Genomic DNA, 27,962 nt, shown 5'->3' on the forward strand with positions numbered 1-27,962 from the left:
TCTACAGAATTGTTCCTGCTCTAAAATAGCTCATGTACGGATAATTTATTTATATAGTGCTTTATACAATACAGATTTTGAAAGCAGAGTCACGGTCATAAACAGATAGTAAAATAACAGTGTTAATGTTGCAAAACGAATCAGTTATGAAACAACATAAATTTCAGTTGTAGAGCAACTGAAGACAATAGTGTCAATATTCAGCTCAGTTTAGTTCAGTGTTGTTTCAATTCCATTTCAGTGTCAATGTTTGCAAAAATTCATCAATTATCAAGCACATTTCATTTAGAAACAACAAAGCATCTCTACAGAGAGCAGTACTGTCACTAGTCAGATTCAGTGTTCAATCACTTCAGTTCAATAACAGTGGCAATGTTGCAAAGTTCATCAGTTATGGAAAGACTTCAAAAGCAGCCGTACAGAATACAACATTGTCATTTTCCAGCGCAATTCAGTTTAGTTTTTGCTTTCTCATCTGATAGTGTCAGATCAATAACATTCTCTGAATATTAATTGTCTTTTAAGCCTCAACTGAGCAAACCAAAGACGACAGTGACAAAGAACCAAAAGTCCATTAGGTGTGACAGTATTGGAGAAAAAAGACCTTGGGAGAAACCTGGCTCAGTTCTCAGATCTAGAAGAACGAGCATACAGTGATGTGAATAGTCCCTCAGTGTGTCAAGGACTGATCAGTTACACTTGTTAATCTGATTCAAAGCAAATACTTCATGTAGAGGTTATTTGCAATATAGATCATTTACAGATTTGCACATCACAATTTCATGGTTATAGATTATTAGGTAGCCTAGGTACGGATTATGTGTATAGATTTCGATTTTAAACATATTCACAGCAAACCGCTCTGTATGCAGAATTAGTTTCACTTAACGACACGGCCAAACTTGAATCAATTAATTGATCTAGAAAATGGTTAAATGGATGTGCAATGATCGTTCATCTCAGCTAAAGACAGTGCAAGCACAGACTGTGCTTTAGCACTTGAAAAATAATTGAAGAATAGGATGCACAAAAATATGTATTTCTTTAAAAAAAAATCCAGATATATTATTATTAAGATGCCCTTTTATGTACTTCTTTGGATCTAGAGGAATAACATACAGCTGTTTTGTGTCAGTTGTCAGCCTAGCTTTGCACACATTGATTCAGCAGCGCCGTCAAAATGGGAGAAGCGCAGCATGCATGTTTTTATTTAGCCATAATCGAAGGAAGGGTGTGGTTAATGTCTCAACTTCAAATTATCAGTATAGAGACAGTTTTGACAAGACTAAGAAGGAATGTACTTGGTTGAGATGTCATGTTTTCCTGTCATCAGTGCTTATCTGCAATGCTATCGTGCAGTGAGATGTCTAGCAGCAAGATCACGGTGACTGTTTTTAGAAGACAGACATTTTAGAGGTTATTTGCTATAGCACACATGGATACTTGTCACCGCACGAGAAGAGATCAAAGGTGATCCTAAACTGAATTTCCCTATAGGCACCCAGTGTTTTTGAGTTGTTGTTTTTTTCTAGTATTTTTCTGGCTGTTGCTGCCCATGTTTTAAATAAGCTCTTGTTTGTGAGCGGAGTGAAGCCTACTTGACTATACTTTGACCGGAGGGGTCCCGGCTGTAGGTCTTTCTAGGCAAATGAGTGGAGAAGCCGAAATGGGAAATGTCCCTCCCAGAAGGGCTCTTTGACCTGCAGTTTTATGGGTTTACTCTTATTAATGCTCTCTCTGTATGGACATCACGCTCTTTTTAGTCGGCTCCCTTAGGGGGTTTTCCTGTATGTTATATGTGACCCTGGACCACAAAACCAGTCACATGGGTAATTTTTTTGAAATTGAGATGTATACATCATCCGAAAGCTGAATAAATAAGCTTTCCATTGATGTATGGTTTGTTAGGATATGACAATATTTGACCGAGATACAACTATTTGAAAATCGGAGGGTGAAACATTGAGATAATCGCCTTTAAAGTTGTCCATATATGTTCGCGATTGTGCAGCATTTACTCACAAAAATAAATGTTGTGTATATTTATGGTAGGAAATTTACTAAATGTGTTCATGGAACATGATCTTTACTTAATATCCTTATGATTTTTGGCATAAAAGAAAAATCGATAATTTTGCCCCATACAATGTATTGTTGGCTATTGCCACAAATATACCCGTGCGATTTTGTGGTGGCGACCAACTGGTTTTGTGATCCAGGGTTACATATGTACTTCACAAAAAATGCATTTCCTATTGAAAAAGGAAGTTGGGGCAGGACATATAGAAAAATATGTTTATGGTTTATTTAGGATATTAAGCATATTTGCTAATTGCTGTTGCATGTTGTTATTTTGAATAGGATATTCACATTATAGAGACGTCTTTGTTGGATAGCATTTTGCCCATGAGTATGAGATGATATAAATATTTGGTCAAATAGAGTGGTGCAGGGATGACATCAGAACTCGGAAGTCTAATTCGCCGCTGGTTTTCCTATGGGCTTTATTATGGCGTTTTTCAATTTATGAGTTAAATAAAGTCTGTAGTAAACATAACTTGACTATACTTTGACGTTTTGCTCTACTATGAATGTACACACCGCACACACTCACCAAGTTATGTTTACCACAGGCTTTATTTTACACATAAAAATAAATAAAAAAACCACAGTATCTCAATCTCGAAGGAACCAGCGGCTAATTAGACTTCCGGGTTCTGACGTCACTGCACCACTATAGAAGAGACACTGTAAATTGTAAATGTTTGCATTTGCTAAAAGTGTTTTATTTTTATTTATTTATTTATTTATTTTATGCCAAAAACTACAGTAGCCTATTTATGAGCTCAAAGTGTAGAAACATGGACAAAAAGCCATACCCCAAAATGGGATATTTAATTTAAACCGTCTGTACTGTTTAGTTTCTAGTTTTAAACACAAATGTCAAAGTTCAAATTCAAGCTACTCTTGTGTGAAAAAGATGATGGAAATTGGATTAAAGAAAAAATTTAAATAGTGCATACACTACCATACAAAATACTCTCTCTCTCTCTCTCTCTCTCTCTCTCTCTCTCTCTCTCTCTCTCTCTCTCTCTCTCTCTCTCTCTCTCTCTCTCTCTCTCTCTCTCTCTCTCTCTCTCTCTCTCTCTCTCTCTCTCTCTCTCTCTCTCTCTCTCTCTCTTTTTCTCTCCCTCTGTTTGTTTGTTTGTTTGTTTGTTTGTTACTGGCAAAGTGTGCAATCCGGTATTCTATAGAAGGCCTAGGTAATGTATAGAATTAGGACAAAAACCATCAGGCATTCTATACAAAATCCTGGGATTTTACACTTTGCCGGTAACATATGTTCACACACACACACACACACACACACACACACACACACACACACACACACACACACACACACACACACACACACACACACACACACATACATACATACATTAATATGTAGGATATATATATATATATAATATATCCTACATATTAATAATAAATCATTCACATATTTATTTATACATATTAACAGTTAGCACATTTTGTGCAGTCAGGTTAAATAAAGGAAATTCTCTTACCTGTTTTTAAACAGAATATTTAATGAGCTGCCTGAGACTCTCCTGGGAGTATCCGGCGCCGGTTTTGGGATTGTATTAATTTTTAAGCTGCGTGTTGAGTTTTGTTTGGTGGCTTCATATGAAATCTTGAAAGTGAAGCAGCTGCACTTTGCAAATACTCTGAGTCCGATGTGGCCTTGGGCCAGTTTTCCTCATGTATTATTTGTCTTGTGTGGTCTTTCAAGTCAGCAAAATTCTGTCACTACGTTCAGAGAAAATGATTAAACAGCTTTCAGTTTTTATTTAAAAGATTTTCCATCAGTATTCTCAGGGCCAACACAGAGGAACTCTGTTCCAAAGGTAGTGTTCAAATAGTTTTAAAAAAAAGCGGTCTGAATGAGGACAGAATGATGACTGTGGTTATGATGAAGATCATGAGGTGGATCGAATATTTTATCCATTAATTTCCAAAGATTTTTTAATCAAAACTGTTTATCAGAGTTTTGTTCATTCAAATCCTGTAAACATTCACACTTATATTACCGGAGGTCATGTCCTTGTGTCAACACAGCGGATGTTTTCACATACCTTTTATTAATATTATCTATTCATATTCATATCGCCACTGAATGGAACTTAATGACGGCTATTCATTTACATGACTGCTTTGAAAGTGATTTACTGATTTATAGGAGCACAGCAGCAACGTTACAACTAATTAAATGCTTTGACGTGATTTAAATGTCAGTGTAAAAGTAGGTTAGCTGAGACTGTAAAATGCATGGGTAGGGCAGAGCATTGGGCAGGCTGTCGTGAAGCAAGATGCAACCTTTGCAACTGATGTGAGAACCCCTTTTTTTTATAATTTTTTTTTAAAGAAATGTTAAATGTTAAACCAAAAATGTGTTTGCGAGAACCAATGAGGTTTGACGTGAGTTGACGTTTAAGGTTTGTGCCATATTTGATGTAGTCTATACTATATAGAGATCGAACGATAATTGGTTTTACCGATATTTGAGATTTTTTCCTTAATCAGAAAGATTAGTCTTTAGCTAATATAAATGACCTTTCAAAACAAGTTTAAAAGCAATCATTGCATTTATGCTAATTTGATAGACTCTCTCGTCATTGGAAAACACTCAATTTATTGTTAATATTGTTGCTTCTGCTCCAGCTGTTGTTATAAATATAGAAAACATTTTTATTGTAGTAATAGGAAGACGAATTTAACAAAAAATAAATAAAAAAATAGAGGTAAAACATTAAATAAAAATCTATTCTGCATTTGGACAATACTCTGTATTGGAATCGGTTCTAAAAAAAAACTTTATTCTGTGAATGTGTGTGTTGTTTAATTACTCAATTTGCAAGTAATTAAAAACTTAAATTTCAATCTGTTCACGGTGATTGTCGCATCAAAAAACTAATATAGCTGTCAAGTTGATTAATTTCATGCTATTTGTTCCCTTTTTAAAGCTTGAAAGATTTAGACCCCACCCCATAATCCAGGAGAAACACTTTGTAGACATTTTTCAAAATATAATTTTTTTATTTTCCACGGAAGATACGAAAGTCATACAGGGTTGAGTAAATTATGAGGTTGAGTAAATTATGGCAGAATTACAATTTTTGGGTGAACTATCCCTTTTAGAGTAAGGAAGATTCAGTCCTTAGTCTGTTAAGGACTGTCGAATGGTAATGGCCTGGATGGAAGTTTTCAGTTTTCCCGTCTTGTGATTCCTTTAATTGCGAAAGATAAAAGGTTTCTTTTATCAAGCCAAAACATTATTTACGCTTGTTTTGCACCATCTGGCATTGGTTTGTTTGTTCCCTTTGTTGTTTATCAGGGAGTCATTAACTTATGGAGGCTGTTGTAAAAGAGGTTTGGCCATAATTAGATTGAAATTTACTTGCATAGAATTATAATGAATGTTCTGTATAGCACTGCAGCAAAAATTAATAGAAAGATTCAGACTAAAAGAGAAGTGCTTAATTACGGGCTGGTTTAACAATCTAGACTTGTTTTTTTTGGCTTGGCAAAATTTTAAGAAGTTGTAATTAATTTTTAGGAATCTGCAGGAAGGAAGGACTGGGTCATGTTTCTAGTATGAATACATTTTAATAGACATAATCCTCTGAGCTGCGTTGCTGGAGAAAGCAAATCTGACAGAATATTAATGCAGGGACAACTGACAACAGAGACTTTAACTGACCATGCATAATAGGCTTTTCTAAATGACTTAATTAATAATCATTAATATCACAATCTACTCTCTAAACTCAGCAAAGCTGGTGTTGTGATGTTGATTTTGTTGGATTATTTTGTTCTACTGAGGCTAGTAGAAGATTTCTCAGGTCGAGCGTGGGGAGATTTTTGAAATTGATTGTTTCATTTAACACATTTATTTTGGGATCCCGAATAAGACATATTGTCAAACTCTATTGAATAGGTTGTCATAAGGGGAACTTGCTGATTTAAAGAAGAAGAAAAAATTTTCCACAACACATGTGAGATGTATAATCATTGGTTATTCATCTAGTAGTTCACATCTACCTTCAGTATATAGTTTATATTAGGGGTGCAACAATATTTCGAGTCACAATATATTGCAATACAAAAACACAACAATGTGTATCGTGGATAGTGACAATCTGTGCTGTGTATAGTTCACCCAAAATGAACATTTCTGTGTGAGGAAAAAATAAAGATTACAGAGTTTTAGTGTCAGTACTACATTAAACTACTAATGTTGAATATAATGTATATTAATGACATGGGGGGATATTTGTGGGTCCTGATAATGCCAAATGTATTATGTTACCAGTAAAAAGTGGCCTATATTTTTTTCAAATATCTAGTCAGTGACATAGTGCAAGCATATTCGTCTAAAATAATTCTGTATTTTCAGCTTCAGAATCATGAATATTTTTAATCTGGTGTCGCTATTGTCCTGTGCATTATCAGCACCAAGTCCAAGCCTATTCATTTACACCCCAATATAATACTAAATTTACCATTTTAATCAACCGTACATTTTTTTGTTAACCTTTCACCATATGTCTTGGAGTATCGCAATAATATTGTGTATCGTGTGTTTAGTATCGTGATGTGTATCGAATCGTGACATAAGGGTATCATTACACCCCAGTTTGATATATTATAGGAATGCATCTAATTGTGGTTTCATTGTATTCATTTTTGTTCACCTTAAAGCTATTCTGAAAATATGATATGTTCATTTTTGTTTTCATTTACATCTGTGAAGCCAACATGGAAAATCACTGTGAGAAAACAAGCATTTGAGCAATTTACTGGAACAGACTTTCCACATGAGAAAACTTTTTGCACTGTAAAAAAATATGATCAATAAGTTATGACAACATATGGTTTTACACTGCTTTAACTCATCAAAATAAGTTAAGCATCTTTTTTTCTAAGTTATACAAGATTCAACTCTTTTTTTTTTTTTTTTTTTTAAAGTCAGTTTAATGTAATTTAAGTTGAAATTACTTAAACTTCCAAGCTGATTGTACTTTAAGGCAGCAATTTTTTTACAGTGTGCATATTCTGATGCATTCTAAATATTCAATCCTACTCGTGTAGTGCTTATAATAACACCAATATTGTTCTCATGTGCACTGCTAATTTGTTTTTCTTTTGCAGTGTTTTGACTTAACTGTTTAATTAGCTTCTGAATTTATTTGAAGTCTTCTGCTTTAATCAGTGTGTCATACTTTACCAAGAGAGAAAGCGAATGATAGATCGCAGCGATGATCAAGCTGTCTCACAGTCATATCACTGGCATTATTAGCAGTGCAGCATTCACACTGCAGATTACATATAAAGCTATAAGCCCTGTGGGAGGGCAGGTGTCCTGGATTATTCCAGAAGGAATCTCTTTCTCTGCTTCACTTTCTCTGTCTCTTTGTCAGCTCAAGGCTGATGGGGAGAGAGCAGCCAGTGGCAAGCGCTGTGTGAATGATCTATTTGCTGTTCACTTTGACTGTACATTTGGCACATTTTCTGGTTGCCATTCACATCTCATGAGAGAATTACTCTGATGTTTGGCAAACTGATCTCAGTTTAGGCCGGCTGACAGGCACATTGTTGTATATGTTTTGTCCAAGACCTACAAAGCCTTGAGATTAACAGTGTTGGATTGTACGAATTACACAAAAGATGGGGCTTTTCTTTGTTGTGATGCTGCACGGCCTCTCCAAGTTCTCACGATCCACGATTCATTGTCTCAGCGTCGAGCGTGGAGCTACGGCTATGGTGTGTGTATCAGTTTGTGTATAAAGCCTGCTGTGTTAATTCATGAGCACTTGAAGTTCGCTCCACATGAGAGCTGCTCTGCCTGGGATTCAGAGACCATGCTCAGTAGATTTTTGGGGATGTGCGGTGGTTAAACCAGCCTCTGGCAGAGATTAGCCCAGCGTAATGTAAGCTAGATTAATGCCGGGAGCCTTGAGACGATAACCCCTACCGCTTCAAACAAAACAAACATGTTCTGTATAGCTTCATTCCAGGAAAATCCATGAAAAGGAAAAATCTTTTAAAAGACTATAGTTTAAAACACATGTGTCAAATGTACTCTTTGTATTCATGTTATTTTAAGTAAGGAGTAATTGACGACGGGCCGTTGAATATAAAAAATAATGCACACCCGAGTTGGTAATGCGGCCATGATGCAAAGCGGTTCGTTCGGTAGCAGTATCTCTACTAATTGCGACTGTAACTTTATCTACCTCGCTAGTAGTGAAAAAATTATGTAGCTTTTAAGTTGTTAAGCTATTTTACTTGTACAATCGTCAGAGCGGCGCTGACAACACTTTTCTATGCGAGTGTGTGTGCGTGTGTGTGCGTTTGAGTGCGAGAGAGAGCGGGAGAAAGAGAGTATGTCCCTGATAGCACAAGTATCCCGGATATGTCTATTTGATGTCTGCTTTTACATCTGCAAGATGTATTTTTTAAAGTGTTTGCTCATCTGCAATACGTCTCTAGGACGTTTCCTGTTGGATGTCATATAGACATTTAGAAGATGTCTTTAAGATGTTTTAGATTTAGAATATATGCAAAACTGCCTTTTCTACGACATTTATCAGATGCTTTTACACAGCAGATGCTTTCCAAATTAATAGATCTTTAGCAGACACCTTACAGGTGTATCTGTGCTATCTGGGGTGCTCTGCATACGTAATAAAATGTAATTTTGTAGCAAAAAACATGGACACAATTAGTCGTTTTTATCCAGTTGTTTACTATATTTATTTGCTTGGGTTTTGGTTCTTTTGCTGTTATAGTCTGTAAGGACTTTTAAAATACTGAAATCATTAAGGCGAAGTGATATGGAACTGTAATGCGGTCAAAACATGCCTGGAACTACTTTAGCCGTGCGTTTCCCTGACAATAATTGCACACCTTGGAACGTTCGTCAACCAATCCAGTTCAAGCATTCAACTGCCCCGTAGTATATACTTAAATAAAAATAAAAAACATGAATTTGAATACATAAATTAAAAGCATGCTCACAGTTGATGTATAATCAAGTAATTGTATATATGAGTTTAATGTTAAATGCATTTTTTAATACATTAATAGGACAACAAAAGCAGCATCACGTAATTGACCTTTGTGTAAACAAGACATGATGTTGATTTGATTTTAGCATTGAATTGTCAGTAAATTCTTCTGAAGCATACATGTATTGTGCTACAGGGTGAGTATTTTGATGTCATCTGTTGTTCATTGTTAGAAAGTTCACGTGATAGCCCATTCCTGCACGTGTTGTCAGGTGATTTGTGCGCGCTGTGCTTTTAGCTTGTGGAAAGGTCATCTCTCTTCACCTGGAGCTCCAGAGGGAGTAATTACAGACCGATGTGACCACCCACGTCTGTCTCGTCTCTCTCCTCTCTCTCTCTCTCTCTCTCTCTCTCTCTCTCTCTCTCTCCAAACACATGCTCAGCTGAGACACATGGGTCCCTGCCCTTGTTTTTATTCCAACAATTTTTAAATCATACCAAAAACGTCCCTCACTCTGTTTTGCAGGAGAAATGCTCTGAAACTCTGTAGTATCATTGTTAAATCTTTCAAACCAATCTTTTATATGCATTTTGTGTTTTTGGTGTATTTTGTGAATGCTTAAAAGATGGTTCAGCCAAAAGTGAAAATTCGTTGTCATCATTTACTCGTCCTCAAACCTGTATGACTTTCTTTCATCTGTGGAACATAAAAGATGTTTTCATTTCTTTAACATCATCTGATGGTAATGTTAGTGGCTAATCGCATGTAATCTCACAAAAGTGGCATAATCAGGTTGATCTGGAGTTCAGCAAAGCTACTCTGTCGCTTTAAACCTCAGAAAGCCAACAAGATAATGCCGACTGTATGCAGCAGCCTTGTCTTAAAGAGATTATAGGTGTCAATTTCTGTCAGCTTGTGTTGTTGGGAAGAGTAGGGATAGAAAAAAAAGAGAAATGGCAAGGGCCTTTCTAGATATTGTTGAATATGGGTTAAAGATAGTGTTTGCTCCTCCTCTCCATTTGATTCGGTTGAACAAGCAAGAGAAAAGATGTCTGACGGTCTGACTTTCTCACTCTGCCTACTGCAAGACCTATTCATAGATGTTTTCAGTCCGAGACGACGTGCCCACAGATCGCCCACTGTGCATTCACTGACCATCTGATGCATTTTCACTAAATACTGGAAAGTGCTTTCTTGATCTGATTGGCTGACTTTTCCCACTTCCGGAAATAAGGGCATGCATGGCATTTTTTTTTTAATCAGACTGCCTGGAAACAAAGAAACAAGTAAACTAAACATCCATGAGCAGAAATATATGTTCTGAATTATGTTAAATAGTCAGTGCTTATTACTTATAGATGGGCAGAAATTCTGACCCAGATTCTATACACCCTTTTCACTACTTTGTGGTTTCTGTTCTGTTCTGTTTAAATATTTTTTAAGCTTGTCTATTATTGTGGTATCACTTGCTTCTAAATGGCACGTGAAACAAAATTGACTGTGATTGGTCACTTTACGTCTAAGTGAGTGGTTTTGTCCAGAACAAGGTACAATTTTTAGACCTTTTGCTATATAGTTAAATACATTGTTATGCAAGACAAATTCATAGAGCATACTATGGCTGCAAGGAAACATGCACATCACTATTCAGCTAAGAATTTATGTATATAAATAACCTATACAGTATGCTTTATTAGTAGACTGAATTGATTGTAGAGAATGTAGAGTGTCTCTCTTTATAAAGTGGCTGACCTAAAACCTTCTAGATGATGCTCCTGTAGATGAAATGCTCTCTAGTCAATTAGAATATGGAAATACAGTCTGTTCACAAGTCGGAGAGGTGATAGTGCTCCTAGTGAAAATATCAGCTCTTCTAAATCACAGCTCATTACAAATAGTTGCATTTATACATGAAGACAGTTGCTTTTCATCATGAGCATATATGTGGGATGGAGCCTCCTTTAGTCCTACATTAAATTACTTCTGTCTTGTTCAGTAGATAAAATGAGAAGAAAACAATTTCCATCCTGAATGTGTCATTATCTCTAGGATTTTCTTTTTCTGGCTGGAAACGAGACTGCCTGGTGGCTGAGTGAAGTGATGGTCCAAAATCACAGTGCTGGACATGAACAGATAGTGAAAGGGAGCATAAACGCGTCCATCATTCATGCACACACAAACGTGCACGCACGCAATCGCACACCCCGAGGTAGAAGAAGTGCTGTTAACTGGTGAATGAAAAAGGCCTGGGAGAGGCTTTCACATAACACAAATTTAACTGCCACTGTCAGCTTAGGACAGATATGATGGAGCCTGTGGCCTAGATACTGGCAGTAGCCTGGAAGGAGGACTATATGCTGGATAAATGTGTGTAACATTCAGCAGCAGAAAGGCTATATGCGAGTGTGTATAAAACATGAGAAGGATGCATATGTCTGGATGCATATTTTTACGCCAGTGAACATATCCTAGGGTGGGTTTAATTTTGAAAGTCATTGTCTTTATAGTCAGTTGACTCTAGTCAGAATATATGCCATGTTCACTTAACCAGCATGTGGTCATTTATGAGATGCTTTAATCCAAAGAGATTTCCAGTGCTCTTGTTACAGGGACAAAACCCCTTAAAGCAGCCTGGGGTGAAGTGGCTTCCTTAAGGCCTCAGTGACTTCCTTGCGGGGCTCAAACAATCACGAGCCATGCCGTTTTACCCCCTACTTGACCCCACAGTGAAAATAATAATAGGATTAGCAGTAGTGTTTTTGTAAACAGTGGGATGATCAGTATATGTTTTATAATATGTTAATATTTTAATGATATATTATATTATGTTATATTATATAGACTATAGAAAAAAATATGAATATCGTAAAACAAAAATTGGTCAACCTTTCAAAGTGACTGCTTTCTTATGTTACTACTGCAATTTCTTTTTTTAAACTGAAATGAAATGCCCACTTATACACATATTAAAAATAATACCCATATTTATCTTTTCGATCATGTGCTGACCATTCTTAAAGTACCATAAGCTAAAGCAATATTTAGGGTCAGTGAATCTTACACTGTGTCAATCAGCTGTCTGAAGGATTCCTCCTATAACTCCAGTATTCTTAATTGCCTTGACAGTTTGGTGTGGCTGTGGGTTTAAATGTAGATCCGTCCCATCCATTCAGCTTTGCAGTTTTCGTGACCGAGATTCGCAGCTGATACTGAATTTAAAATGTTTTTCAGTTTTACTTTGTGACTACCTTATGCATCATTAATAAAGGAGGAGTTGCAGTGCAAATTAGCTTTGCTATATTAGGGCTTTGAGTGTTGATCGAAAGCAAGCATCAATTGCTAATGCTTAGGTTTTTAAAACTCCTAACCCAACAATCCTGCACCGTTTGTGCAACAGGCATGAATAATTGCTTGAATTGTATTGCTAATCTGAAAGATCAGACTTTCACCAGGCAGATGATAAAATCCAATAGACTGACCCAAGCCAAATATAGGGTCTTGTGGTTGGACTCCCTTGACCCTATGTTCCCACATCCCTATGTTCCCATGGCCCTATGTTCCCACATTTCTAAGAGTTTTTTTTTTTTTTTACGATTTGTCTAAACCCCAGTTACGGGTAGGTTTAGGGGTGGGGTCAGGGGTAGGCCGTTTGTGGGAACATAGGGCTGTGGGAACATAGACATGCTCCCCTTTTGACAAGGGTTAATAAATAACTGCCTAGCAATCACTCAAAACATGCTAGCAACACATTTAAAATTACTCATGACACCAACCACATAGCCACTCCCTGGCAACCACCCAGAACACCCTAGTATCCTGGCAGCAAGAATCACATACCATCTTTTTTCTATCATCTTAACTGATGCAAAATTGTTTGAGGCCTGGTTTCACAGACAGGGCTTAGATTAAAGGGTTAGTTCACCCAAAAATGAAAATTCTGTCAGTAATTACTCATGTTGTTCCAACCCCGAAAGACTTTTCATTCATCTTCGGAACACAAATTAAGATATTTTGAGAGCTGGCTCACTCCTTCATAGGCTGCTATAGGTAATTGCATCGTTAAAGTAGTGACTACAGTGGCTCAACCTTAAGTTTATCAAGCGACGAGAATACTTTTAGTGCGCAAAAAAACCCAAAATAACTACTTTATTCAACTATTAATTTTCTTCCGTGTGGACCTCAGATGTGAGTTCACGAGAGCGCCACGACACATGCGTGAGAACTGAGATGATGACGCTCATGATCATTTGATGGGAAAGTGTGAAAGGTAAGCCATTAATTTTGTAGAATTGGTAAGGCACTTTTACGTTTTCTCGTTGGTTTCTCACGATTCGAAATGCACACTTTAAACACTACATTGAGACCCATCTGCGTCATCTTCTCAGTTCTCACGCATGCGTCTTGGCGCTCACTTAGAGGCCCACACAGAAAATGGATAGTTAAATAAAGTCGTTATTTTGGGGGGTTTTGCGCACTAAAAGTATTCTCGTCACTTGATAAATTTAAGGTTGAGCCACTGGAGTCACCAGGATTATTTTAACAATGTTTTTACTAACTTTTCTGGGCCAGCAGATGCAATTACCTAGCAGCCTATGAAGGAGTGAGCCAGCTCTCAGATTTCATCAAAAATATCTTAATTTGTGTCCCGAAGATGAACGAAGGTCTTACGGGGTTGGAACAACATGAGGGTGAGTAATTACTGACAGGATTTTCATTTTTGGGTGAACTAACCCTTTAAGCCAGGAGTAGGCATTAGTTAAATTAGGACCTTATAAGTGTTTTTTTATAGATATATATTTGATGTGCCTTAGAAAAAAACATTAATGGTGTGCATCCTGAGACAAAACAGTAGCACTGAAATATTTTAAAGGGGTGGTTGATTATGATTTCACTTTTCTAACTTAATTTGTGTGCTGTTTGAGCATAAACAACATCTGCTAAGTTACAACGCTCAAAGTTCAAAGCAAAGGGAGATATTTGCTTTTAAAGAAATAGCTTTTTAAGGACTACAACAAACAGCTGGTAGGGACTACTGTACACGACATTCCTCCAGGGTTAGTGACATCACCAACCCAATAATTTACATAAACCCGCCCCCGGGAATGCGATTTATAGATTATCATGATAGAATATGCTAATCAATGACTAGAAGATAACTACACATAAGCTACATAAATTTATCAACTAACCATTTAGAAACGTCCTGTTGCATTCTACATGTCACTTCTTCTTGAGTCTCTCCATCTTTGTCTGAATCTGGTTTAAAAGGCTAAACGTTTTTGAAATTTTCAATGCATGTCTGTGTGAGAGCAAGCTGTTGGAGCTCCGCCCTCTGTGCCTTGAGCAGCAGCTCATTTGCATTTAAAGGGGCAGAGTCAAAAGCGGTGCGTTTTTCCTCACCCTCAAAAGGGGACAATTTTAACATGCTATATAAAAATATCTGTGGGGTATTTTGAACTAAAACTTCAAATACACACTCATTACATCTTGTGAAAAGGGCATTATACCACCCATTTAAGATATGTCTGTGCAAGTTGCTTTCAGTTAAAACAGCTCAAACATAAATTTTAGTCTGGGACTAGGTTTGAGCCTTGTCTGTGAAACCGGGCATAAAAGTTCTTCTGAAAATTAAACTGCATCTGTATTTTATTTTGTCCAGTAAAAATATATGTAAACAAATATTTAATATAAATATATTTGAGAAGCTAAATTGTTTAAGTTGAGGCTTTTTTTCAGAGAATATATCTTTGATTAAGTTCATATTTTAACTACAATGAAATTTTGTGAGGTTTATGCTGAAAATGTGTTACATTTATGACTAAAGCGAAAAAAAAAAAAAAAACACAAATATTTTTTATAATATTTAACATTTTTACTCTGTTTCTGTATTTTCAGTGAAATGTTTGCCACTGCCTGACTCTGCACCCATCTGGAGCTGAGCCGTTTTTCCCCATCCCCAGCGTCCTGATCCTGAGCTCCGACCCTGATTATTAGGATCGACTGCAAGGCCCCTATCTCGGCAACCTCTACGTCCCTCTTTACTCTTGTACTGGCCCTGCTTCACCCATAGAAGATCGATGAGCCTGGGAGGTAAGTGTCTCATTTTGTCATATATTTGACAAAGTTCCAATATCTCAACCTCTCTTTTTTCTCCCTCGAGATCTCTGCGTTGCTCTTTCTATCACACCCTTTGGACATTCTCGTATCTCACTCAAAATATACTCAAAAGAGATTGACTAAAATGTATTGTTGAATGTCTTTATACACCGTTTATGGGAATACTTTCTTAAATTCCAACACAGGCATATTCATTTTGTATACATGGTTTAAACCGTAATACATGCAGCTGTTAAAGAGCCAGGCTGTGAATGATTTCAGCACAGACATGCATTTAAACTTTTTCGTTGAAATATTTCTTGCAGCCTTAAATTAATCTGCTCTCTCAGATTGCAGCTGGATTTGTCTCTTATCTTCCGGCAATCCTTGTGATATTCATTCTGCTTCAAGCGCAAAAGGTTGGGTAATATTTGTTGTCACTGCAACAGCTGTGCTTTGCGTATTATAAATAATGAAAAGAGGAAGAAGCAGTAGGCATGGACCACACCATTGTCATAATGGGGTTGTTGTTGTTGTCACTATATAAAACCCTTACATCATCTTTCATGGGGCAATCCAATGGCTCTTTACTTCAGGCTTTTGTGTCATTGATTCATGGTTTGTTTGTTTGTTTATTAGGTTTTTTTCCTCAATGTGAAATGTTTCCTGAATTCTCAATGAACATTTTAAGAGGCATGCTCTTGATTTAACTTTGATGGAGTTCTTCACAGGCTTGATTTTCAAATACTTAAAGGTGCATTAAGCAACTTTTCATGTTAAAAATACCCGTTTTCTAACCCATACATGCTTAAACAATTACCTGATGGGCTGAATGAGCCCTTCTCTGATCACTGAGATTGTCTCTATAATCCTGTAAAGTAAAATAAATAAGAGGGATTCGGGCCGGAATTTTAGACTGGGCGTGACGTCATGCGCGTTCACGGCACGCTCACCTGGCTATGTCTGGCAGGTTTGTGTATTCGCCGCCATTCTCCGTAGAAGATGGATTCTAAGAGACCGGCTTGTAGTTCATTTCAAACACCAACGCAAACTCCACGTAAGATAAAAAAAAGAAAACTTTTGTCCGTGAGCGTGCACACTTCTGGTTGCAGTTTCGCTTGCCGCCAGAGGGGGCATAGTTCTGCAAAAACTCAGAGACTTGCGCAATGCACCTTTTAAAGTATTTTATAACTTATTTATTGAATAAAAGGTGGAAATGTTTAATTCATACAAAAATAACAATTCTGTCATCATTTACTCACCTTCATGTTCCAAACCTATATGACTTTTGCTGCTTCAGTGAAATATATTTTAATTCTAAACATATATTATAATATATAAACGTATGAGATATGGTGGTTTCAGACGTCTTTTTGAATATAGTGCAGAGTAATTTGGACAATTTTTTTTATGATATTTTTGCATCATTTTTTAAACTTGAAAGCTTCAGTTCCCATTCATTGGAATCGCTTGGAAAAGAGCGACTGGCACATTTTTCTAAATATCTTTGTGTGTGTGCGTGTGCGTTTCACTGCAAAATTTGGTGATAAATAATGTCAGAATTGTCTTTTTTTTTTGTATCTAAGTATCTAATCTTAAGATGGTAAATATGTGAATTACATTCACTTCTACAAGGCCTGTTTGGTGGAGTCTGATGTTTGACATCAAATTAGATAACTGGAGTCATCTGAGATTCCACTGCATTAAGTGGACAAGGAGCGACTATGAAAAAGCATTGAAAAGTGAACTATTTTCGGTCACCACTGTGTTGGATTAGTATTGTGAAATTCAGCTGCACATGCAAAACTACACTGGTAAGTGTGACGTTTTCATTAGTGGTGTTCTTTCTCACAGATGCTGTAATCTTCCTCTTGCATGTCAGTCGATATGATACCATTACATCATCTAAGAGTTTGTTCACCTTTTACATCAGATCGATCTGCCCTTGATATCTTAGGAGTCATGTTCTGTTTGAAATACAATGTGTCCTGAAGAAGGGTGTAGTGGAAGTGATGTGTAGATAATGAACAGAATGGCACAATCACATGAGGACAGCAGTCAGGCTTGAGGAAGATGAATACAAAATCACTTCCAGTGTTGCAATAGTTCCTGTTGAAAGAGAATAACAGTACTCATTTCACGCCCATATGTCCTGGAGGCTATATTTTGCTACCAAGACAAATTTTATAGTGAAGGCTGGATTAACAAGGCTTTACCATGTAGCTCACCAAAAGTTAAACTAATTAGCAAGGCATGTTCTTGGCATACAGAGACATTTTTAGACCATTTTCTTCACACCTCTTATAATCACTTCTTCTAGTCACTGATTAAGCCAGTAAATTCAACGATAAGGAATGGTGAGGGTTATTTTATTTCATTTTATTATTTTAAATACTGTTGTTAGTATCCTGTTTAAATTCTGCAGCAGTTCTGTAGGAATCGTCACGGCTGGACTGAATGTCCTTGACCTACTGAGTGACTGTAACATCGTTCCTCATTATTCTGACAAATATAATTATTTCAGTTGCTACGAGGGTTTTTATTGGCTGATCCAGTTACAGTGAGTCACAGGTCAGACTTGATTTGCCGAAGGCAGATGTGAGTGAGTAGGGGGAGGGGAGACCGTAGATCCATACTATTGATTGGCCATATTAGAGAGGTATGCTAATGTGTCTTCATTTATGTCTTTTCTCAAAGCTTCCCAAGACACCGTTTGAAATGAAGGAGAACCGTGTCATTTTCATAAACCTTCCTTGAGGGAAACCAGGGTGGAATAATACACAACAGTATGCAGTTCAGCTGTAGTTAGGAGAATAAAAAATGGCATCTGTCAGAGCAGATTCATTTATAAATCCTGTTTTTTTTTTTGTTTTGTTTTTTCAACTTTATACCAAGAAATAAACATTCTAGTAATTAAATATTGACATGAATGTCTCTAAAGCTTGAATTTGTCCTAGATCATCAGATGTGACGTTATGCTGCCTTAGAAGTCAGTCTGAAACCATCGTTTCTAGATTTCCTGGTAAATCCGGGTGGAATGAAGTACAGTTGACTAAACTGAACAAAAGGTTTAGGATTTACTCAGAAATTGCTTGTAAATTTCATAAATATTTACGAAGAAACAACAAATTTTGAGGTACTGTAGAAAGACTGAAATAGTTTTTTCTTGTAAAACGTTCTTCAATAATCTTTATTTTATTCAATACTTACAGTACACTGTTTTTTACAGTGTACTGTAATTGTGATTTATAAAATATATCACGGATAATCACGTGACGTTGTTTTGTAAGGCCTCTTGTAGCTGTCGCAGCGATATTACAGTGGATTCTGTTCACAGCATTGTCGATTCAGCTGAGTCTGCTTTCTGTCATAGTGTGACACCATCTGTCAATGTGTTCAGTGGAGTGTGCTTTAATAAGCCTGAATCAGTAAATCAGTGGGTGGAGTTTGACTGGTTTTAATGGTCTTGTTTGACCCTTAATGGAATGTCCCACCCAAACACAGTCTGGCATTGACAAGAGCACTTAGAAGGCTATTGTGCGTCTCTCTCTCTCTCTCTCTCTCTCTCTCTCTCTCTCTCTCTCTCTCTCTCGACTCTCTCTCTCGATCAAACCACCGCCCCTTTACTACGTCTGTCACTGTCCTGGCAGTTAAATCTGGCAGTGCATAATCTTGTTAGACGAATGATTCGCTCAAACTGGCTATGCGCTCTGTGTGTGTATTTTAGTTTTTTACTGTTTTCGTGTGCGTGCAATCAGGCATTTGGAAGAGACTTTTCGATCAGAAACAACCGACGGAAATAATTGCACTGGTTCATTTTGTGTTGGTGTTGACATGAGCTCATTGTGTGTATGTGTGTATGATAATACATCAAGCTGATTCAGAGTCACACTCATTTTTTGTTCGTTTGAATTACACTGCTAATTCACTTCCAGCTTTGAGGAGCCACACAGAGACTGTTTTGACGGTTGTCATTGAGCTGCTGTTTGAGTCACAGTCTTTGTGTCTATAGAGGAGACTGCTGCAGCTGTGACTCATTGTAAAGTCTTAGATTCACATGCTTCATGACTGTGTCTGAAACGCATAAAATGCTGCCTAGAACCTCCAAATCCAATTTATGATGCCTCCATAGCATAGGTGTATCTATTGCTGCCTATGATATACCACAATTATGTACACATATTTTGGCAGTTGGTTGAAAGAATACAAATGGCGTCAGTCAGAGTGGTTTGTATTTCTATAAAAATAAAATTTACATTAAATTAACTTTATAATTATTTACTATACTTTTATAACTATAAATAGTTATGAATTCAATTATTTTTATTCCTTGCTTGTATTATCTTCCATATAGTGCCATATATTAACGTACTCTACCTTTCTTTAAAAAAAAAAACTTATCTTAAAACTGGTCTTTATCCAGTTTTGACCAGGTTTGATAGTAGGATTTGCCTATAAGCTGGTGAGTCATGCAGGCGCGCAGATGGCACTGGGGACGGGGGGGACATGACCCCCCCAGATTCATAGTGACCCGATCCGTCCCCCGCCCTCACTATCCCATACGAAACGCGACAAAAATCGGTAAAACAGTGGATTAATCAGTGTTTTCGCTATACATTATGTGTATACACTATAGCCTACATAAACGTGTTTTTGCCAAACGGATTTAAATCCGATCTTCAATTCCCGCGCTTGGTCCCGCGTCTGTGACTTACTTTCACTTTGATTTGCGATAGTTTGCTTGATGAATATGTTCAGCTTCTCGTCTGCGGCGATGCTGTTCCAGTAGCGTCGCCATATCCGGCTATAACATTACATATAGCCTATAACACGCTCTCACACGTTAATTTTTTAGCATTTTTGGAAGGAGTAAAATTTACATATATGGTTTCAACAACCAGATGCATTTACACTTGTTCAGTTTCGTCTGGGATGCGGACCAGACCTCCTCCTGAAGTGGTTTGAGCGCGCGGATTCAAATCTGTCTCAAATGCGTTTCGGAGGGCATTTACACCTGGTCTTTTCACGATCGGATAGCTATCCCATCACAGAAAACGCATGAAGTGGCCAGGTGTAAACAGCCCCTATTTCTGAGCTGAGCCGGTGATTTTCTGAACTGAAAAAAATTGACTGTATAAATGTCATATGGCGATGAAGAGACAAAAAAAATCACCTCGTTTTTTCAAAAACCAAACAATTAGTATTATTATTATTATTTGCACATAGGTTCTTTGCTTTTTTGTTCATAATGATAGACTTTGTATGCTGAGATAAGCAAATGTTAAAAAAAAAACATTTTTTTGGTGGGTGATTGGCAAACTAGTCAAATAACAGTCTGATCATGCATTGCTAGTGGTGATCAGGTAGGCTTTTGTTTACCTTTGGTCATTGTTGTTTATCCATGATTTCAAATAACAATCCCCCAATGGCTTTTTAATGCAAATCATTAGCCCAAATTATGCAAAGTTACTACTTGAGCACTAGTTAAAGCCCAAATTACGAAAATAACGAATTGAGTTTAAATCATTTGCTGACAGCTTGGTCCCCCCCAGTTAAAAAATTCTATCTGTGCCCCTGGAGTCATGTCCGTGATCTTGGGGTAATGGTTCATTCCCTGCCCTTTCCGCTGCAGGCACTAATGAATTGTAGTGTTTGTTTGCAGCCAAACAGCAGCGTGTCTTTATTCACAGGCTGCCTGACCCTCACTCCCTGCCAGCTTTACATACAGGAGAGGATCCACTCCACTGTGGGAGTGTATGAGTGAGCGTGTCTGCTGAGTTTGTCTAACGACCCTTAGATAGGTCTGCAACCATAAATCTTTCTTAAAAGATTAACTCATCAGTTTCCACCTCCTCATTTGTTACACAGAGATATCGTTTGGAGGAAAAACACATTCTGCTGTATTGTTACACAAGCCACTTAAACCATGTTTTCTTCTGTACTTCATCAATATCTTCGTCTAGTTTTACTAATAGCTAAATATCCTTATAAACAAAAAAAGTAAAGTTTAAAAAAGTTCAATTGTGCATCATAATAACTTTTTTATATGGATGTATTGATGGATGGATAAGGGGCTTTCACACCAGGTAGTTATGAACTCGGTTATAGGAACTAGCCGCCAGGGCGGTCTTCCGAGAACTAAATGTTCCCCAAGGACCAGGAGGGAGGAGCCAAGGCGAAGCCGACTGGTTGACAGGCTGAGGTGGAGCAACAGGCTTGGAGGCCCGAGGTGGAGCCAGGGGATCACCACACCAAGGCGGAGCTTGAGGCCGAAAAGCTCAATGCTGATCCGAGCAGTCGAACAGAGCCACTGAAGGAGGCAGCGGAGACTAGGAACTGGATGAGATTGGCAGAGGTGGAGGGAGTGGGAGGTTGGGTGGGAGCATCAGCAACGAAGGAGGCTTGGGCTATGTCCGAAATCGCCCCCATACCCTTAAATAGGGCACTATTTGAGGGGACAGCCATTTGTAGTGGTGTCCTAAACCATAGTCGATGTCATTAAGTGCACTCATTCAATCCCACAATGCACCGCAATAACGAGTGTACATTTGATGTACGCTCAACGGCTAGAGAATACTCGTAATGCACTGTGAGAGTCACACTTTAAATGAATTCCCACATCTGACCAGAAGATGGCGCCCACAGCTGAATCATTCATACTGGTATAAATTCCCTTTTAATTGATTATTAAATTGTTAAATTACTCTTTATATATGCTAGTTTCCATGGCAGAGTTCAAGATACATATTTTCATTACTACTGGAGCTGCCAGTTTGCTACGTTTCAAATGATTATTAAACAGCAAGCACAAACTATGCAAAAGCGGCAGCCCTTCCAGCGCACTCAGTGTCCGAATTCCCTCACTCGTTTTTTTATTTACTTCCTCAAGTGTACTATATTAGTGGAGTAATGAGGGTATGGGGGCTATTTCGAACACAGCATTGGTGCTAAGCGGGACCAGCGGCAACGAAGGAAACTAAAGGTTGGATGGGACCAGTGGAGGAGGGAGGACTTCAGATGGGACCAGGACGTCCATCCAGCCAGACTGGACCACCAGAGTAGGATTAGGATTGTGGGTGGGGACAAGGGTGGGAACAGTCTCTGCCAAATCCCAGTCTATAAACCACCATCATCCAGCTTTTCTAATAACCCTACTGGGATGGATATGGCTACTACAGGCTTGGGCTTTGTGGTGGGCGTTGGCTCTGGGGCGAGCATTGGCTATGGGTCCTTGGCTGGCATTGGGTCTGTGGAACCCATCACCACCGGGTAGGGCGTAGGCAGACTTAAAACAGGTGAGGACGTACTCTCTGAGATTCCCCATCTCTGGCAAGCCCACCCACTGGCAGCTCTGCGTGCTGACCAAATAGATGGTCTTCAAACTTTTATCATCAAACTTTTAGCCAACTAACAAAAGTGGATGAAATATTCCCACAGATTAAGTCCTTCCTGGGTAAGATTAATGAAGGCAGCTGCTAGACATTGATAATTTCCGTCGGTCTTGTGTTCTGTCACAGCAGGCAAAACGAGGAGAAGGGGATCTAATGGCAGCACTTTATGTTTAAACAAAAGCAAAGAAGGTAATCCACTACGAATATGATCACAGGAGATACACATGGCAGTAAAACACAAGACAAATAACTGAACAAACTGAGAGCCTTATATACACATGATAGCTAATCAACAGAACTAGAGACAGGTGCTTTAACACAATCAGTAACCATGGAAACAAACTAACCAAACCAAAACACATTGAAACTAACATACCTGATAATTTTTCAATAATGTTTATTTAACTGAACAATATTTGAAGGTTACATACTTATGATGTAATGTATTATTTACTCATAATTATTAATAGCATTAAAAATGAACTAATTTCATTTATTTAATGCATTTCATTTTCAAATAGTTAAATAAAAAAATATTAATACAAAATATTCACAATAACATTTGCTATGGTACCCATATTTTAACCATGAAATTTGACTGGTATTGGTACCGACTACTGCACTTTTAGAACTGTGACAACCTTATTTAGAACCCCTTTTTTTTTTTTTTTTTTTTTTTTTGCTCTCCTTTCAAAATGAGTAGAAAAAAATTGCCAATGCAACAAGACAAAAAAAGACCACAGTGCATTATCTAAAAATAGGCTTTAAAGTCTTCATAAAAAGGAAATTGCGATGAGTCTTTTCTTCCCTATTGTGAAATATTTGAGTGAATTTTTTTCTTTAACAAGAAAAATTTAGGGTGGAACTTGTTTTTGTCGGAAATTGATTGGATCGTTGTTGTTTGCTAATTGCTGCAATCTCATGTGAGTGACAGGTTGCTGGAGGGTTTATTGTCTCAGCCTTGCACCAGTGAACATGTCATCAGAGAAGAGAAGAGTTGCTTTTGCGAGGGGGAAATTATTTTGATTAAAGATTACAAGGGCACATGAATTAAAATAATAATAATGATGTGCAGATTGTGCATAGATAATAACTTATAATTAACACTGCAAAATTCCATAAAAAGCTTAAATTGTCCATTTTGATTTCATGGTGAATAGCTTCTCTTTTCTCTTCTACTCAATTTCTCTTCTTATAAGGATGTTTAGACTGCTACACAAAACAACGACACTAATTAAGAATGCGATTTTCTGAAATCTTAACACATGGTTCATCTCATCGTGTTTTCTGAGAGCAGCAGTAGACTCCATGCTGATTTGTCCTTGTGGGTAAGCCACTGAGTGAGACCTCCACTGGGGACTGTGTGGGAGAGAGAGCTGTGAACAACCCCTGATTAAACCTGCTCCTTACACATACTGAAGACTCAATGTGTGAGAACCCTATGTGTGTGTGAGAGAGAGAGAGAGAGAGAGAGAGTGATGGTTGAAAATGGCATGGTGTTCCTCCATATCAGCAGTCCTTTTTGTCAGCTGGCCCAGCTTTAGCCAGCTCCTCTACTTTCATCAGTGACCTTCAGCACATTTTTAGGCAGTCTTCTCCTTGTCTCTTTGTAGCTCAGGTGAGCTTTCACAGTCATGCTGGTTTCAGCCCACGCTGCTCGTACGGCTGATATTACCTTCTCAGGGTTATTTTCAAATACTCATTTGCATAATATCTTGAAGTTTTGGCAAGAACACGTCTTAGCTCTGTAAAGCTCTGTATGTTTGTTCTTTGATGGAGATATGTGGGAATTTTGCTCTTTCCTCAACAGGAATGAATGAGTAGAGACAGTAGTTGTAGAGTCTGCAGCTGTTTTTCACAGCATTTTCATTCATTGATTATCATTTATAGTATTATTTTTTATTTACTGATTCATTAGCATTAGCATATTAAGACTTAATCGCAGTGTTTGATAACTGAAAATTGTTGCTACACATCACACTCATAAAAACCTAATGAAATGGTTTTGAAATTAAAACATTAATTGTTGTAAGAATGTAAAGCAAATGTAAAGCTAGTTATCATGATCCAGTTAGTCCCTGCTGATAGATCAGGGCTCCAGACATTGATCTACAGTAGTCAACTTTTGAAGTTGACCAAAAAAGTTAATCGAAGTTGTCCTAAGACAAAAACGGGTATTGTTCAAAATTCATGTATAACTTTAAAAGGTTTTGATCCACTTCAAATGTTGACTACAGTATATAGTCATGACATCAAAAGTGAAGTACAGTGTGCTTCTTAACGATTTCCATATATCGTTTATCCTGCCCGAAAAAGACCTTAAACATTACAGATAATGTTCAAGGTATCAATTCATGTACATGCATACAGTATACTGTATCTTAAAAAGTATTAATGTGCGATTTTGGCATAGTCTTTCTCCTGTTTTCCGCATCAGTGCTTCTGAGAATGTCATCGCAGCTTTATCAAGCTGATAAATGGTCCATGCGGCGCGGTCAAATAAGTAGCGCCGTTTCATTCCGCTTTTGGCGCATTTAATGTTTCTCATATGCAACAGATATGGCAGAGCTTATCAGTTAGTCAAATTGGTTGTAGCACCAGTGCAACCTCTAATAAAATTCAATCGCACTGGAAGGAAAAAAGGTTGCAAAATGTGAGCATTTAGTCTCAGACTGAAGTTCTATTGATGCTCTAAACATATTTTGTCAACTAGCAATTCATTGGAGCCCATCTGCTGTGGGCTACTGGAAAGGAAGGAGTTAACCTGTGATTCTGAGATGTTGTGTGTGCAAAATCAATAATGGTAAACAATCATCCCTCTGGGATCACATTGTTAGGTCTGTCAGTCCAATGTTGATTGATTTGCCTGACTCACCCATGCCAAGAGTCTCTCATATTGGGATGTCTCCATGAAGGATTCTGGGTGACTCAGTTGCTTAGAGAGGGTAGGAGTTGGAAGTCTTTGAACATACCATCCTAATCGGGCTGGGGAGGGGAATTCACCTCAGCAACTGGAGCTGCTGCTTCCTCTGCATACTGACAAAAATAATCTTATGAAACAGTATTTATCAGTCTTATTTTCATTTAACAAAAAATGCCAACTTCTTTAAAACAACATGCAGTTATTTGACAAGTAAAATCGTTTATGTATATTTCAGAAAATATCGAGGGCTTGGAGCCAGAGGGGCGTAAGTGGCTTTTGACAAACTTTACAGGAGAGACAAAACAAAATTTTGACCGCACTTCAATCACCTGTATTATTAACCTTAAACCACAAACATTGCAACCACAGGCATACTTACATGAATGAGTATTTAAGTAATAAACTTATGGCATATTAACACAATGAACATGTTCTAAAACAAAAAATATGGCAAAAACGTCAGATGCGCCTTTTTGGCACCAAATATTTCCAAGTCTTCTATAGACATATTGGTCGTCAGTGCCGGCCCGAGCCTTTTGGGGGCCCTAAGCAGAATTTGATTTGGGGGCCCCCTCCCACCACGCGGAGTCACCTGTGCTTGACGATTATTGACACAATGTCACTCTATAATGTTACATTATAAATTAATACAATGAGGTTATGTATTAATACAAAATAAATAGCCTACTTAATAAAAAATAGATACTTAAATAAAAATGTTTTAACTTTTTCTTTACTCTTTTACTAACTCTTTCAAACTTCTGAAAACAAACTGTCAAAAAACATATTAAAAAAAATTATTTGCAAAATATCCTCCAACGTTTTGCAACCCTTTGCAGTTTGAATGATGTCTTATATGAACATGACGGAGTATGTGTTTATGTTTCCACTGTTCGATCGCGCCTGCGCCTCACACACACACACACACACACACACACACACACTCACACACACACACACACAACATATTCCAGCACTGCAATCTTGACATCGCAGCCTGTTCGTTATAGCCGTAATAAAATATAATAATAAAATAGTCAACCTAACATATAAAAATTACACTGCTCTTTTTAAATAGTCAGTAGTAGCCTACAATTCGTACCATTCAGCGCTGCGTAGCCTAAGCACCGCTCCACTGTGATGTTTCCAAGCACATTTTTGCGCATGTGAAGAGAATGATTTTTTCCCTCGATATTGGATTTCAAGCACATTTTTGCGCTTGTGAAGACTAGGATGATTTTTTTCCCTCGATATTGGAACGTGGGTGAAGTACAAAGAAGCCTATAATAGAGCATAGTTTACCATCCAAATCCATCGCGAATGTTGAAACATTTTGATTCTAATGAGAGAGATCCGCTTTCACTTTCGCTTTAAATTATTTCGTTTTGGCTTGTTTATAGTTATTTTTTTATTCTTGTTCTGTTCTGAATATCATTAAATTTAAAGGATAAATCATTGATCAAATCAAATTTGTGTGAAATGGCTTAACATTACCGTGACTTTGCGCACGAATTTTCTATGCACGCGAGGTTATGCGCATATGACTCAAACACTGGCAGACACAGCAGCAGTTGTAGGCAGGTATATTGATCATGAAATCAGAATATTCTTGTCTTGAATTATTAATCCATTCATTAATTTATGTCACTTGTTTAATTTAATTAATATGTAAAAAAAAAAAAAAAAAAAAAACTCGCTTGGGGGCCCCCTGGTGGCGAGGGGGCCCCAAGCAGCCGCTTAGTTCGCTTATGCCTCGGGCCGGCCCTGTTGGTCGTATCTGCTGAACAATGCAGAAATTAATTGGTCAAAAGGGGAAATGATTGAATAATTAACACTTGAATAACACTTGAACAAGTAATTCATTTTCATTTCACTTTTCCATTCTCGGCATCTGCTGAACAGTACAGACTGTAATAAAAGTCACTGAACTTGCTAAACACACTTCTGATTGGCAATTTATGAGTTGTTCAATTTATTTCATTACATTCATTAATTTTTTGCAGTTGTGTCAGCCATTTTGAATGCTGTTTTAGGGCACCAACTACACTTACAGTACGCCTTTCTGGCTCTGAACAAAAATGTGGGTCCTACATGTATTTTTCAGAGCCAGAAGGGCGTAAGTGGACTTACGCCCTTCTGGCTCCAAACATTACTCACACTTTTGTGTTAGGTCTTTATTGTTTTGTTGCTTTATCCAATAGTTTGATCTCAGATCTTTTTGGCACCACTGGATAGAGCTCATCGAGACCTTTATTTTAATACTAAGAACTCATATTCACCCAAAATGCCTGTTTACGCCCCTCTGGCTCCAAGCTCTTGATATATTTTAAACTGAATTAATAAAAAAACTATACTTGTATTTTTCTAACCTCATTGGCAAATTGTCATTTCCTGAAACAGTATTAGGGTCAATGATGTGACGCCTAAATTTTCTGTCCGATTGCATTTTTCCAGTCAAAAATGGGTTTAAATGC

General features: G+C 37.6%; 1 protein-coding gene across 2 annotated transcripts in view; it reads left to right on the forward strand.

The window, feature by feature from the left end:
* apba1a (amyloid beta (A4) precursor protein-binding, family A, member 1a) overlaps positions 1–27,962 on the forward strand; it is a 60,128-nt gene that overhangs the window by 5,210 nt on the left and 26,956 nt on the right. For both annotated transcript variants that reach the window (XM_081364638.1, XM_081364639.1), the window contains exon 2: positions 14,974–15,168. The gene's annotated coding sequence lies outside the window, so the exon portion shown is untranslated. The remainder of the gene's footprint in view (positions 1–14,973; positions 15,169–27,962) is intronic.

This window comes from Scardinius erythrophthalmus (genome assembly GCF_964197995.2).
Source record: "Scardinius erythrophthalmus genome assembly, chromosome: 5".
Lineage (NCBI taxonomy): Eukaryota > Metazoa > Chordata > Actinopteri > Cypriniformes > Leuciscidae > Scardinius > Scardinius erythrophthalmus.